Source organism: Callithrix jacchus, chromosome 2, assembly GCF_049354715.1.
Source record: "Callithrix jacchus isolate 240 chromosome 2, calJac240_pri, whole genome shotgun sequence".
Lineage (NCBI taxonomy): Eukaryota > Metazoa > Chordata > Mammalia > Primates > Cebidae > Callithrix > Callithrix jacchus.
Window position 1 is genome coordinate 127,165,344 of NC_133503.1, and position 15,034 is coordinate 127,180,377.

The 15,034-nt window shown below is 38.5% G+C and overlaps 1 protein-coding gene across 3 annotated transcripts in view; it reads left to right on the forward strand.

The window, feature by feature from the left end:
* The first annotated feature begins 956 nt into the window (after positions 1-956).
* HAPLN1 (hyaluronan and proteoglycan link protein 1) overlaps positions 957-15,034 on the forward strand; it is an 88,613-nt gene continuing 74,535 nt past the window's right edge. For 2 of the 3 annotated variants that reach the window (XM_002744793.5, XM_035291248.3), the window contains exon 1: positions 957-1,023. The gene's annotated coding sequence lies outside the window, so the exon portion shown is untranslated. Of the gene's footprint in view, positions 1,024-7,836; positions 7,913-15,034 lie in introns of all 3 variants that reach the window. The other variant, XM_054252133.2, reaches the window with a different exon arrangement.

Sequence of the window (15,034 nt, forward strand, 5' to 3'; positions counted from 1 at the left end):
CCCGCGTGTCCCAGCATCTTCCCCAGTGTTTATTTCAGGGATGTGTGTGTGTGTGTGTGTGCGCGCGCGCGCGCGCGCGCCCTGTGCCCATCTGGTTCTAATCCTGGGTATGGATCTACAACCTAACCCCACCCATCCTGTCTCCCCCTCGCATTCCTCATTCTATAAATAAATCCAGGTTCCTCGAGCTCTGTCATCCAGGGATACAATAGCAGTTGTTTGTTGAGATTTAAACTCAACACCAATACTGAGACCAGTAAACCAGAAAATATGCTTCTGGTGAACTGGGTGGAAGGCCACCTCCAGTTTAGAAAGCTTTCTGTGCCGTTATCATCATTGCCTGTTATCCTTGATCTCCCTTGGGGAGGGGAAGGCGGGAAAGAGAGGACCTCTCCTACCCTTGGGGATTTTTCTTTTAGGCAGAGGCTAATAAAACAAAGCGAAAACTGACTGTCCTGGAGAGTCTGCTCACATCGCTGCCCCCAGAGATCATTTCACAGACCCCTCTTCCCAACTCCTCTGGACAAACCCAGGAGTGGTGAGGGTGAGGGTGCAGGAGGTGTGGTATGGCGGGGGGCTTGTGGCCGTAGCTGCCGGCCTCCCTGAACCCCAGAGCGGGATAGAGATCTGAGCAGAGGGGAAAGTCATCTAAGAGGCTGCTGTTTTACAAGGTCTGGGCACAGAGCTGCCCCTCCTTTCCTCCCTGAAGTTTGCATGAAGTGCACGTTAGGCTGTAATTAGGGGATCTGGGAGGAGAACTTTCCTGGTGACGCTTTGCTTTTCTTCTGCTCTTGGTGAGAAAGTGCCTCCTTCTTCCCAGGATCAGGACCTCTGCCATCCAGCGCCACAAAGAGACATTCTGCGCGCGCGCGCGCACACACACACACACACACACACACACACTCTCACACTCGCCCAGAGACAAACTTAAGGTGAGGAGAAAGAGCGCTAGCTTCACTTGATCTCCAGCTTCCAACTTAAGCAGAACTTGAGAGCATCTGAACTTGTGGATTTCAGGACAAGGTAAAACTTGCAAATTTCTTTCCCCTCTGTTGGTTATATCTTTGTGCCTTTAAGATTTCATAGGGCAATACACACGTAATGTATATATACATTAAACAAGTTTTATTCTTTTCTTTTGAATTTAGTTTTCATCTGAATTCAATATGACACCTCAACTTTTTTGAAAGTTTCATATTGTCGGATAAAATATTTCACTACAATAAACAGACTCAGTCTAGAATTGGAGAAAGAATTAACTCTAATATCCTGGCTTCTGCTTGCGCCACTGTAAATCTGGTAGACTCATTGGTTTCCAAGTGGTGACTTTTCTATCTGTATTTCAACAACCATTTTTATAGTACCTGAGATGAAAAAACGGTAGTATAGGCTGAAGGGAAAGATGAGGAATGGGACTGTCCAGCAGGCTTATGAATTTTGTTTTAGAGAATATATAGGGTTATGTGAAAAAGTAAGTTACTTTAGTCATAGGTAATACCTGTTAGATTAATAATCTTAGAAATGTTGCCTTTTTTGGCTTCTCCAGCTAATTATGAAATTAAGATAATAGAATTATGATGCATTTCATACATACAATGATGCTGATGGATAATTTTAATGCACTGAAGAAAATGTATAGTCATAGTTAAGAGTACTTTTAAAAGCTGCTTAAAGAAATTATTTGTACATTGAGACTGTTCACCACCAAGAGCAAACCTGAATTCATTTGGGCTGAGATCAAGTAGTTTTCTTCCATTGAATGTGACTGTTGTGTTCAAAATAAGATGGCTTATTAATCTGAGAATAAGTCTCTTTATTTTCATTTATCACTGGAAAAATACACACGGTGGCCAGTACATTTGGGAATTTTTAGGGTGGAAAGTGTTCCTGTACATGTTCCAGTGTGATGTCATAAACTCAAACATACTGGCTGGCTTCTTGGAAGCTAATAATTCTTAAGAAATTAAGGCCGTGGATTAATTTCTAAATGAATGTGATATTTATTCATTATGAATGTAGTTTCTAGTAACTATTTCTATGTGATTATTTCAGTGTACTAAATTTGCAGAGGTTTTATACACATTTTAGTCATTTCAATATTTTAATGGAATGGGAATATTATTCTATTAAAAATTCTCCAAAGAGAACTACTATGATGTAAAAGTGTATAAAAGTGTTATCATAGTTCTCTTTGGAGAATTTTTAATGTGATATTTCATAATTCTTATAGCAGTTAAGAAATTCCATTTACTCACATAAATGAAAGTTTTCCTTCCATTCAGTAAACTATAATGTACGCCAAAGGACTGCTCAGATATAAGCCTTAGTCTTTAGTCACTTTTATACTACCCATTCTTAAACATTTAATTGTTTCAGCTAAGAAATGAATTTATATTTTTGTCGATGACCTCTTCACTAAATTGAAAACAGCCTAAAAATTGAACTATGTAAGACGTAATTTTGCTTAAAGCTAATCAAATGAACAAGAGATAACCAACACCTCAACAGACCACTGGTCTACAGGAGGAATGTACCCGGAGGCCAGTATTCTAGACAGGAATGCCTGATGGGCCTGGGCCTTCTATGAGAAACAAGAAAGTGGGGAAATGTTATGTTCTTATTTATAAAATGAGCCATTTATTTTCAGCAAGGCCCTGTCTCTCAGAGGAATGACTGACACTGTAATTTAGAAGTACTGAAGAAACTTTCACAGAGAAGAATCAATTCATTATATCCCTAGTGGTTTCACTTCCTTTTCCTTCCTTTGGGAGCAAGTAACACATCCAGGATAAATACATTCAGAGTACGCAGAAAGATACTTTATGAGTAAACGGTCTACTAAACAATCCTGCCTTTTAGCATCTTGGGTGTGGAAAATTGGTATTTTCTGAACAGTTGAAGAAGTCTTTTGAATCTTAAGGTAGCAGTGCGCTTCATCTTTATAAAGATGAACAAGAGTTATATTCAGAAAATTACTCCCTGCCTTAGAAAACACTAGTTTTCTTTTTCACTTCTTTTAGCCCCATGCATATTTTATTTTTTAGATTGTTTTTAAGATAATGATATCTCACCAGTTAAAATTCTGACGAAACACAAGGCAAATTTGAAAAGAATTTTGATCGCACTTCAAATTAATTTTCTGACATCCTGCAGCCATGATTAGGAACCATAGCACTTAGTCTATGTCATTTAAATGTACTTAGCCTGTCATTTAAAGGTAACAAAATGCTTTTGGGAGAAGTAGGAAAGGATGAAGACCTGAATATCCTAAGGATTTTAATCGATAGTGTTTAAGGAGGATTAGAGGAAACAGCTGGTTAAACAATTATTAGGAGTAGAGAGGACGAAATGGTATAAATTAATAATGCATCTCTTTATTTACACTATGAATGGGAGGGTCTGTGGCCGTGAACTACGGGAAGCATGGTCCCTGTGTGCCACCTAGTGGATAAGTCGAGGAAGGCTTTCTCACCAGCTGCTTGAAACACTCCGGCTCCTTTGGTTGACATTTGTTGAACACTAACTAGATGCCAGACATTGAAATAGGTGCTCAGAGTAGAAAATAAAGAAAGTGATGTTTATATAAGTTAAAAATTAAGATACAACTAAACAGTTTATGAAATCCCTAGTCGTCGTATTTAAGATCACTTTACTCTTTATTGGATACTTTACCATTCACTTTCTGCCTCCACAAGGATATAGCTTAATAACTGCAACTCACTTCTAACATAGAATTTATTTTTAACAGACATACCATGGTATAGTTCCAGGAATGGTGGAAACACGAGTTTGACCATCTTAAATCACTCTTCCTCAAATAGAAAGAAATTTCTGTAAGGTTTAGTGAGTTTAGTTGGGTAAGTAACTACTCACTTAAAGGTTAGCACACAGTTGCACATTTTGTTTCATATTCTTTGAATTTTTCATTTTGAAAAGGATAGTAGCATGAGTTTTTTTATTTTTTTTTAAATTGAAAAGGATAGTAGTACAAGTTGATTTTGAGTAAATGGGGTATATTTTATAAACCATTGCTCTCAAACACTAATAATTAGCATGTAAAACAACTTCCTCTATACTTGTTGTTCGTATGGAGTTTCGAAGCAGGAACCCGGCTTCCGTTAAGTTGATCAAATAGAAAAAAAAATCCTGGACAAAACGATGACATGGGAAACCACCACTTGAAGGAAGCATTAGGATATCATAGAAGATTAATCCATTTCACTGTTGCACTGAGAGTTTTAAAAACCTTTTCTCTAAAAGATACAGGATTACTCCAATTGGCTCTTTGCAAGATATGTGACAATTGCAACAGTGTTCAGAACAACAGCATTAATCCAGACAAGCTGTGAAATTCATAGGAAGGTAAAATGTTTCAGTAGAAAAAAATGATGAATTTGTTACTTGGGGAGTTTTGGAGGTGTAACCCTCAAATAGAGTTAGGCCTGCTGTTGTGGAATAGAAGTTTCCTCTTTAGAAGAGTTTGGTTTTTGTGTGGCAGTGAAACTTACACAATGAAAGAAGGAGACCTGCTCATTAAGTTGTTTTTCATTAATATCACAAAATTATAACCTGTGTTGATTGGAGGTAATGTTTGGAATTAGCACCAGTAATCATATAAAATAAAGCAGATTATGTTAATTTTGATTTCCAATAGATCATTATCTACTAGAAAAAAAAAAACACATCCCCTTAACAGTTTCATTGGATCATCCTTGTGATTTAGAATGAATTGCATACACACATCCCAGTGAGAGAGCTAGTGAGACATTGAATAAAAGTCAGAGGTCCTTAAAATAGAAGGTTAATCATGGACTTTTCTATGTTTTTTTTATTTTCTTGAGATAGAGTCTCACTCTGTAGCCCAGGCTGGAGTGCAATGGCATGATCTTGGCTCACTGCAACCACTGCTCCCTAGGTTCAATTGATTCTCCTGACTCAGTCTCTCTAGTAGCTAGGACTACAGACCTGTGCCACCACGCCCAGCTAATTTTTGTATTTTTAGTACAGGACAGGGTTTTGCCATGTTGGCCAGGCTGGCCTCGAACTCCTGACCTCAGGTGATCCACCCACCTCAGCCTACCAAAGTGCTGGGATTATAGGTGTGAGCCACCGCTCCTGGCCTTCTTTTAAAGTTTTCTTTTTTGTTTGTTTGTTTGTTTGTTTGTTTTTTCTTTTTTCATAGTGACAGGGTTTCTTCATGTTGGTCACGCTGATCTAGACCTCTCAACCTCAGGTGATCCATCCGCCTTGGCCTCCCAAAGTGCTGGGATTACAGGCGTGAGCCACTGCACCCGGCCTCTTTTAAAGTTTTCTACCATGTTACAAGAACTTTTAATGATGTCAGATGACTTAAGGATACTAGACAAGAACAAACTCTACGAGAGAAAACCAGCCAAGCTCTCTGAAATGGTCTGATGCTTATAGTTAGATTGTCTTTGCTCTACATAATAACTTCTCCCACTGATAGAACATGGAAGGCGATAGCTGGTATTAGGAGTTTTCAGCTATGTATCTCAGAGACAGCCAACATTTAAGTATCAAGTGTTGCTGACTCTTTTGAGACTCCATTGATTGTTTCATGGCTTAACAGGGGTGACACCTGAGATGAGGTTTGCTAGACCAGGAGACTGTTTATAAACCACAAAGAAAAATTTAGAGTAAAAATAACTTGGAAAACTTACTAAAGTTAAAGGGCTGTTTCTCAATCTGTTCAAGACAACAGAAATTTGTTCCTTCTGCCCAATCTGACATCCAAAAAGAGACAATTTACTCCATTGGTTACTAAGTTCCAATTCCTATAATAGCCAATTAAATTAAATAATATTCAAATTATGTTTATGATAAGTCTAGATTTCCCTAAGCCTTTCACAAAGTCTTATGGATAATATCTTGGTTTTGTCTTCATACGTACTCTGTGAATTTGTTTTTCATTTTTACTCTGTTATTTTGAATTTGGGAAGATCACCTCATTTGCTCATTCATTTGTTCATTTGTTTATTCAACAAAAACATACTGAGCACTGGCTATTTACCAGCACACTGTGCTGGTGCCATGTGCTCCTCTTCATGTTACACTATGAAAATCCATTCTAAAATAATCAGAAAGTCAAAACTCATGTTATAAACCTGAAGTGTTAAAAGATCTTGAAGTGTACTTCAAGTAACAAAAATAACCAAAAAGTTCTAGCCTCATAGTTTTAGCATTAAGAGAATTTTGAGCATGTATTTTTAAAAATTATTTTCCCTTGTGTGCTATCACTGAGCTAAGTGGCTAGAGCTTTGTTTCTTGGTTATATGGACACAGACGGGCCTTGAGAGGTAGCTCTGACACTCCAGAACCCCAGGAGGCCTCGGATTCCAATAATACGTCTGCTCGGATGGACAGGAAAAGCAAAAATGCATTTGCACAGAATTGTTTCCACCAGTTTGAAACTAAAACTCAGACTGAGCAAGAATGATTTCGTGCTTACCATTTGCACCAGGCAAGCACCACGGTAGGTGTTGCATAGTAACTGGCTCAAGGAGTTCACAAGCTAGTGGAGGCAACAGATGGATACACATCATGAATCACTAGAAAAATTTGCCAAGTAGGTGAAACTTGCCTTCCTAATTTCCTGGCTCCCTTTCTTTGCATTTCCTCAAGCCTTCTAACCCCTCTATCTCGTAAACTGAGACTCCTGCTCTCTACTCCTGCACCCCAGAAGATCTGATAGTTCTCTGGTTTATTGATTTCTTGACTACACAAAATTGTGAATGCGTTTCACTCATGCATTACACTTAAGTGTGAATGAGTTTCACTCATGCATTAACATTTTAAGTCCTTTATTTCTTTAAAGTAAATGTTTTGTTTTCTGTGAAAAGAATTTAAAACATCTGAGAACCTTCCCATCCTTACACCAAAGGGTGTAATTAAGCCTGATTCAATCCCCCAGGGGTTTCAGTCTCTCAGTTATCCCCACTCCCTGTGTGAGAACAGAGGGATTCCCTCAAGGCCTGTTTCCAGAAATTTGAAGGACCATGGTAACTACTGGCTTCTGTTAGTTGAGCCTGATCAACCTGTTCTTCTACCTCCCCCAGCGCTTTAGCCAGATCTATCTCTTCCCTTTGCCCCAAGAAGCATCCAACATCCTTCCCGTTTTAACATTCCTGTTCACTTTGCCTTAGCCTCCAGTCTAGATCCCCTCAACCCTTTGTTACAGTGCTTCAACTGTGGCACCTGGACAGGTAGCGCATCCACAGCTTCTTATGTTCTACGGTTTTCGAACACTTCTGCTACCCCAAATATCCAGGTTTAGTGGGAGGCAGCAGTGAGAATCCACATATCTAGCCCAATAATTCCTCAAAGTCATAGAGATGAAATAAAGAATATGGATAGGAGAAGCACAGGGGTCAGCCATCATGTTGAAAAGACGGGCCAAAGCCAACATCTTTTAAAACTATTTGCTCAGGTACCTAAGTAGAGTGAAATTGGTTCCAGAGACATTTCACCATTGATGCTGATCATAGCTTCTGAAAAACTAACTACAAAAAAACAGAAAATAACAAAAATCTGCTTTGGCTTTCCAAAAGTGACATGAATCAGAGTCATTTGTCTAAATCTCTTCTCAGCTTATGTTTAATTAGCATACAGCATGATAGCCATATTTTATTAAATATTTCATTAATTCATGTAAGTTTATTTAAATTATACCCCATTCGATTTTGCTACCATCGTTTGGTGCTCTTGTAAGATATTTTTCTGGTCTTACAACATAAAGATGTGCTCACGGCTTATTAAGTTTCTAGGATTGATGACCCTGATGTAGAGAGTTGATTTCCTTTTCTGTCTTTCTGGCAGCCTAGAGGAGAAGGGTCCTTAGCCTGCGTGACTCACCTGACTTGGAGATACGAGTGCCTGACATCCTGTTGCTCTTGTGAGTGTCCAGTACAGGGCTGAACACAGGGCTTCAGGGGTGTCCTGACTTTCTGTCCCAAGCACCTATATTTCAGATGCCTGAAAACCCAAGCCACTCCCCAGCTCTGTTTCTGTTTCCTTGTGTCTCTTCTTACCCATCAATGTTGTTAAATATATAAACTTCTGAGATGTAACTGATAATCACTACAGTATAAAATTAATAATGTTAATAAAATTAATTGTTAATTTCAGTAAATCTCTAAATTTAAGGAAAGCAAAACTGAAGATGGGAAATCAGTCTAGAGGTCATTGAAACAGTGTATTGAAACATGCATGAGGGTGCATTGATTGGATATGAACAAGGAGTCTGAGATAGTGTGACTGTTTTAAGGGTGGATGGTTACCTGAGGACGGAAGCAATTGTAAGATTAGGAATATAGGAAGAATAGAAGTTGCTGGGAGAAATGATGAGTCTAATTTAGGAAGAAGTACCAAGGGGACAGCCAAGAACTCAGAGGAATTGGATGTACATATCTTAAATATAGGGGAGAAGTCACGGCTGGAAATAGAGATTTGGAAGACTCTGGCCTTAAAATGGTAGTGAAAATCTGGAATAGCGAAGGGAATCAATCATCCTTTGGGATGCACTAAGATAGAAGCAGTTGACCAAGAACTGGAACCAGGGAAAAATTAGTGAGAATTAGTGTTGACATTATTTATGCATGAATTTAACTTTTATTTTATTAACTTTAAATGTCCACTGAGTTAAACATCATCAATGTTTATTAATCCTTATAGTTCACAGTCCTAGTCAGGCCTCTGCATATGAAAGGTGCCAGGCATGTTTGTTGAATTAAAGGAAATTAAAATGGTATTTCCGTGCCTTGATGCTCTAATGACAGATTTTCATAATGATAACCCTGGGTAAGACCCCAAAATGTCTAGATTATAGTTGTTTATTACATTTTGTCCAATACCGAACTAACTTTAAATATATGTTGTTGCGTTTTGTTGTTTAGAAATCAGTAATCAATGTGTGGTGTAGATGGTAATTCACCAGGGTACTTGATTCAGCATAGCCCATGTTGTTTAGCTTAACATATAAATGAGTTTGCCACAGAATGCAGACAAATTCAAGTCTATTTATAATTCTTTTTCTAGTTCCTTGATTCTGAAGACTTCCAAATCGTAGGTCAGATTTGTAGTCCGTAATCCTGGATTTTTCTGGTCTTCTCAGAAATTTCCTTTTTTTTTTTTCAGGTTCTCCTCCCTCCCTTTAATAGAATTGCTAAGTAAAATACAATAAATAATTCAATAATTGAATAACTTTAAGTATGCCACCAATATTTCATGGGATGTACTTACACCAAAAAAAAAAAATCTTGTTCATCTAGACTTCAATTTTAACTTGATATTCTGTGTTGTTTTTTTTTTTTCGACTCACCTTGCAACCCTATCTCCTACTTGAAGTTACCATAATTAGAATATGCCAAACAAAAATTTTTAATGAAACTTGTGAACACTCTCTTTCTATCGGTCAATGAAAAAAGATACAGATTTTATTTTGCTAGTTAGATAAATATAAAGATGATCTAAATAAAATTGTCAAAAACTAAAATATACTAATCAAGATGCAAACTTACAGAGCATTTGTAACTATGACATTATATACCCTATGTGCTAATAATTATCCTAAGAATGGCATCAATGTGTATTCATGATCAAGTGTTTTACTCTAACATATTTTAAAATAATGTACATATTAGGAAATTAAAGTTTTTATATGTTCCATTTTCAAATCAGCAATAACGATAAAGCAAAATAATCCTTTTTAAATTAAGAACCATATATTCAGAATATATATGTATATAATGTACAATAGGTATAAATTCTAACTGTAGACACCTGAAAGGATCCTGACCCTTGCTAATTACATATTATATTGTGGTTGTGCTGCCACCGTGTGACACTTTGAAGTATTACTTAATGTAAAATTCCAGTTTGACCATTTGGCCAATGTTACATGATTCCTCATCCTCACACGATTAGTATTTTTCGCTTTACCCCCAAATGCTGTATACTTTAATGCAGAGAAAGTAGCTTCAAGTATGTAATGCAAATATTTTCTGAGTCTTTCTGCAAATTAGTACACCATTCTTGAGTCAATCACTAAATTATAATTTATTCAGTACTGTCTGAATTTATGTGAAATGGATAAATTTTGTTGTGTCTGTCTGTACGTATGTTCAGTTTACTTGGCCATTTAATATGAAGTTTCCATAAGCTTTATGAACTTATTTCCAAAATTGAACTCATTATTTTCCTAGGACCAAGCCTCGTTTGTGTCATCTCTCTTTATGTATCAAGACAATAAAATGCATTAGCCAAACCAGAAGACCTTTAAGAGTAAAAGGGGATGGCTTACTGATCATGGTAACAGAGAAGGCATAAACAAAGACCATCCCAAGACAACTGGTCAGTTATGTATAATTTAAAAATAATCCACCGGGCGCGGTGGCTCACGCCTGTAATCCCAGCACTTTGGGAGGCCGAGGCAGGTAGATCATGAGGTCAAGAGATCAAGACCATCCTAGTCAACATGGTGAAACCCCGTCTCTACTAAAAATACAAAAAATTAGCTGGGCACGGTGGTGCGTGCCTGTAATCCCAGCTACTCAGGAGGCTGAGGCAGGAGAATTGCCTGAACCCAGGGGGCGGAGGTTGCGGTGAGCCGAGATCGTGCCATTGCACTCCAGCCTGGGTAACAAGTGAAACTCCGTCTCAAAAATAATAATAATAATTACAATACTAATCACACAAACTAGAAAATTTGCTGTTCTCAGCTATCGGTCCAGGGCAGTGACCTGGATCTTTACCTCAGACTTCATTCATTTCCCCTACCTGATCATCCCCTTTCATCTTCACTTCTTTCTTTCTTGTCCACCATGCTTGCCAGCATTTTCCATGTCCTTGTACTTCAAGGAATTCAACAAACAAAATCTTTTTTCACAATGACCCTGACTTCCCCCTTCTTCCACACTTGCTCCATGATGCAGAATGGGACCACTATAGAACTTTATGGTATCTGATGTCAGCCGGATCTTTCACGCTGTATGGCAGTTCTACCGTATTTCTTAAAAGTCCATTGCTTCTTGAGTTCCCTGTAGCAGATGTCCAGGCCTCTCTAATTCACACTGAAAACAGAAGCCACCCTCTCACTGTCTTGCCTGAAACTAGCCTCCGGTCTGTACCCCCAATATATTCTCTCTTTTTTTCCTTTCTGTTAGAATTTTTTTTTTTTAATCTCCTTTACCTCAAAGAGCCCAATGCAGATATTGCCCCCGATCTCTGGATCTCATTTCCTCCACTTTTCTTGGAGAAATTCCTATTTATTAGATCTGTTCTCTCTTGTATTATCAATCTTTCCCACTCTGGTTATTTTTCACTATTGAGATAGAGTCTCGCTCTGCTGCCCAGATCTTGGCTCATTGCCACCTCCACCTCCACTGTCTCGGCCTCCAGAGTAGCTGGGATTAAGTCGTGCACCACCACGCCAGGCTAATTTTTGTATTTTTAGTAGAGACGGGGTTTTGCCATGTTGATCAGGCTGGTCTCAAACTCCTGACCTCAGGTGATCCACCCACCTCGGCCTCCCAAAATCCTGGGATTACAGACATGAGATACCACACCCAGCCTATTTTTATTACTGGCATTTAATCACGGTCAAATATTCTTTATCTTAAAAACACAAACCTTTCCTAATGTCACATACATCCTGTCATTCTCCTTTTCATGAGAGCCACATTCTTTCTTCTGAACTACCTATATTCACTGTCTATCCCTCACCCCCATCCTCTCCTGGACTTACTGTAATGTGCTTTCTCCCACAGCTACTCCATTGAAATATTCCTCAGCAGGGTCAACAATGGCTTTTTTCAGTGCTTTCTTAGTGGCATTTTAATACTAGTGACCATGTTCCCTTCACAACAGTCCCTGCCCTGGGCTTTGTGACTATTCTCTCCTAGATTTCAGGCTTCTTTGTTGACTCTAACTCAGTCTCCTTTTCAGGCTTCTAAAGAGAAGTCCACCTGCCTCTCGGCTGTTTGTATTCCAATGGCTTCTGCCCCAGATGCTTGTCCCCACTCTGCATATTCTCCCTGTGCGCTTCCACCTCTGCCCATGCATCACACTGCACTCAGCTATGTGCTGGACTCCCAGATCTTTAGATCTATCCAGACTGTCCTCCCGAGTGTCCAAACTGCCTCCACCAGCACATCTCACAAACCTGTCAGATTCCACGGTATCATGAACTCTTTCTTTCTCCTGAATTTGAACCACCCCAATTTTATCTACTCTAGTGAATAGCACCATTTTCTCTCCACTCAGTTTTCAAAACAGGAACATAGGAGTCATCCTATGGAGTCTGTCTCATAAATATCTCTCCAACATGTACACTCTTTTATATCTCTATTAGCATAAATCCTGCCCTTCATTATCATCCTCTCTTACTGAATTCTGGCAAATCTCACCCATCAGTCTCTGTATCTCCAATCTTGTTACTTTCTAATTTTTTTTTTTTTTTTTTTTTTTTTGAGACAGAGTTTTGCTCTTGTTACCCAGTCTGGAGTGCAATGGCACGATCTCGGCTCACCACAACCTCCACCTCCTGGGTTCAAGCAATTCTCCTGCCTCAGCCTCCCGAGTACCTGGGACTACAGGCACTTGCCACCATGCTCAGCTAATTTTTGTATTTTTAGTAGAGACGGGGTTTCACCATGTTGACCAGGACGGTCTTGATCTCTTGACCTCATGATCCACCCTCCTCGGCCTCCCAAAGTGCTGGGATTACAGGCGTGAGCCACCGTGCCTGGCCTACTTTCTAATTTATTCCCTGACACCGAAGCTAGAATAACTGTCCTAAAGTGTAAATATGAAAATATTTCCCCACTTAAAGCTCTTCAGTGTCTTTTCATTGCTGTGACAATTAGGTCCAAATTATTTTAAGTGATTTGCAAAGTTCTTAGTGACCTGGCTTTAGCTTTTAGCTGGAAAGCAGCCTCATCTAAAATTACCCAATACAGTATGTTCACTATCTGGGTGATGAGCTCAGTGGAAGCCCAAACCTCAGCATCACGCAGTATACCCTTGCAGCAAAACTGCACATGCACTCCCTGAATTTAAAATAGAAATGAAAATTTTGTAAAATAAATAATTTAAATATAAAATTACCCAATATACTAGCTGACAGGACTCAATGACCAGGAAAAGCCAAGACAGTAAAACGGAAGATAGAAATAGAATAATAGGACATATCAACATTAGACTTTTCACACATAGGCTTTATGTGATTAATATGTTTAAGAAATTAGATTATTTTAGGAAAGGATTTTGACTTTTATTTACTGTGTAAAAAGAAGATTTGCCCAATATAAAAATAAGTTAGGCAATACGGAAAAATACAAACACACTACTTACACATGTGGTTAGTTGAATTCCAGATATCTCTGTAAGTTTAGAGAAATACACATGCTGGAAAGATAAGCCGGGCCAGGCATGGTGGCTCACACCTGTAATCCCAGCACTTTGGGAAGTTTGGAGTTCAAGACCAGCGTAACCAACCTAGTAAAACCCCGTTTCTGCTAAAACTACAAAAAAATTTAACCAGGCATGGTGCCACATGCCTGTAGTCCCAGCTACTCTGGAGACTGAGGCAGGAGAATAACTTGAACCCTGGAGGTGGAGGTTGCAGTGAGCCACAATCATGCCACTGCACTCCAGCATGGGTGACAGAGACTGTCAAAATACATAAACTGATAATTTTAGATATTTTATAGAAATCTTTTCATACTCCTCTTGCTGTTTCAAAGTATAAATATTTTTAATGTCGCAAAAGGAAGGAAGGGTACCATGTAACTAAAATATTCTAATTCAGAATCTTTATTTTTATTTTTTTTTTTTACTCTTATTTTAGGTTTAGGGATACATGTGAAAGTCTGTGATACAGGTACTCATGTCTTGGGGATTAGCTGTACAGATTATTTCATCACCCAGTTATTAAGCCTAGTACCCAATAGTTATTTTTTCTGCTCTTCTCCCTCTTCCCAACCTCCACCCTCAAGCAGACCCCAGTGTCTATTGTTCCCTTTTTTGAGTTCATGTGTTCTCATCATTTAGCTCCTACATGTAAGGGAAAACATGCAGTATTTGTATTTGGTTTTCTGTTCCTGTGTTAGTTTGCTAAGGATAATGGCCTCCAGCTCCATCCATGTTCCTGCAGAAGACATGACCTTATTCTTTTTTATGGCTGCATAGTATTCCATGGTGTATATCTATATCACATTTGCCTTATTTAATCTGTCATTAATGGCCTCTTAGGTTGATTTCATGTCTTTGCTATTGCCAATAGAGCTGCAGTGAATATACGTGCGCATGTGTCTTTATGGTAGAATGATTTATATTCCTCTGAGTATATACCTAGTACTGGGATTGGTGGGTGGAATGGTAACTCTCCTTTGTCTCTCTGAGGAATCACCATACTCATACTGCTTTCCACAACGGTTGAACTAATTTACACTCCTGCCAACAGTGGATAAGCATTTCCTTTCCTCCACAACCACATCAGCATCTGTTATTTTTTGACTTTTTAATAGCCATTCTGACTGGTTTGAGATGCTATATCATTGTAGTTTTGATTTGCATTTCTGTAATAACTGGTGATATCGAGCTTTTTAAGATATGCTTGCTGGCCACATGTATGTCTTCTTTGGAAAAATCTGTTCATGTCCTTTGCCCATTTTTAAATGGGGTTGTTTATTTTTCTTTTATAAATTTGCTTAAGTTCTTACAGTTGTATAGTTGGAAAATATTTTCTCCCATTCTGTAGGTTGTTTTCTCTGTTGACAGTTTATTTTGCTGTGCAGAAGAAGCTCTTAAGTTTAATTGAATTCCATTTGGCAAATTTTACTTTTGCTCCTATTGCTTTTTGTGTCACTGTCACGATATCTTTGCCTGTTCCTATTTCCAGGATGATATTGCCTTGATAATCTTCCAGGATTTTTAGTTTTTGGTTTTACATTTAAGTCTTTAATTCACTTTGAGTTGATATTTATATGTGGTTTAAGGAAGAGGTCCGGCTTCAATC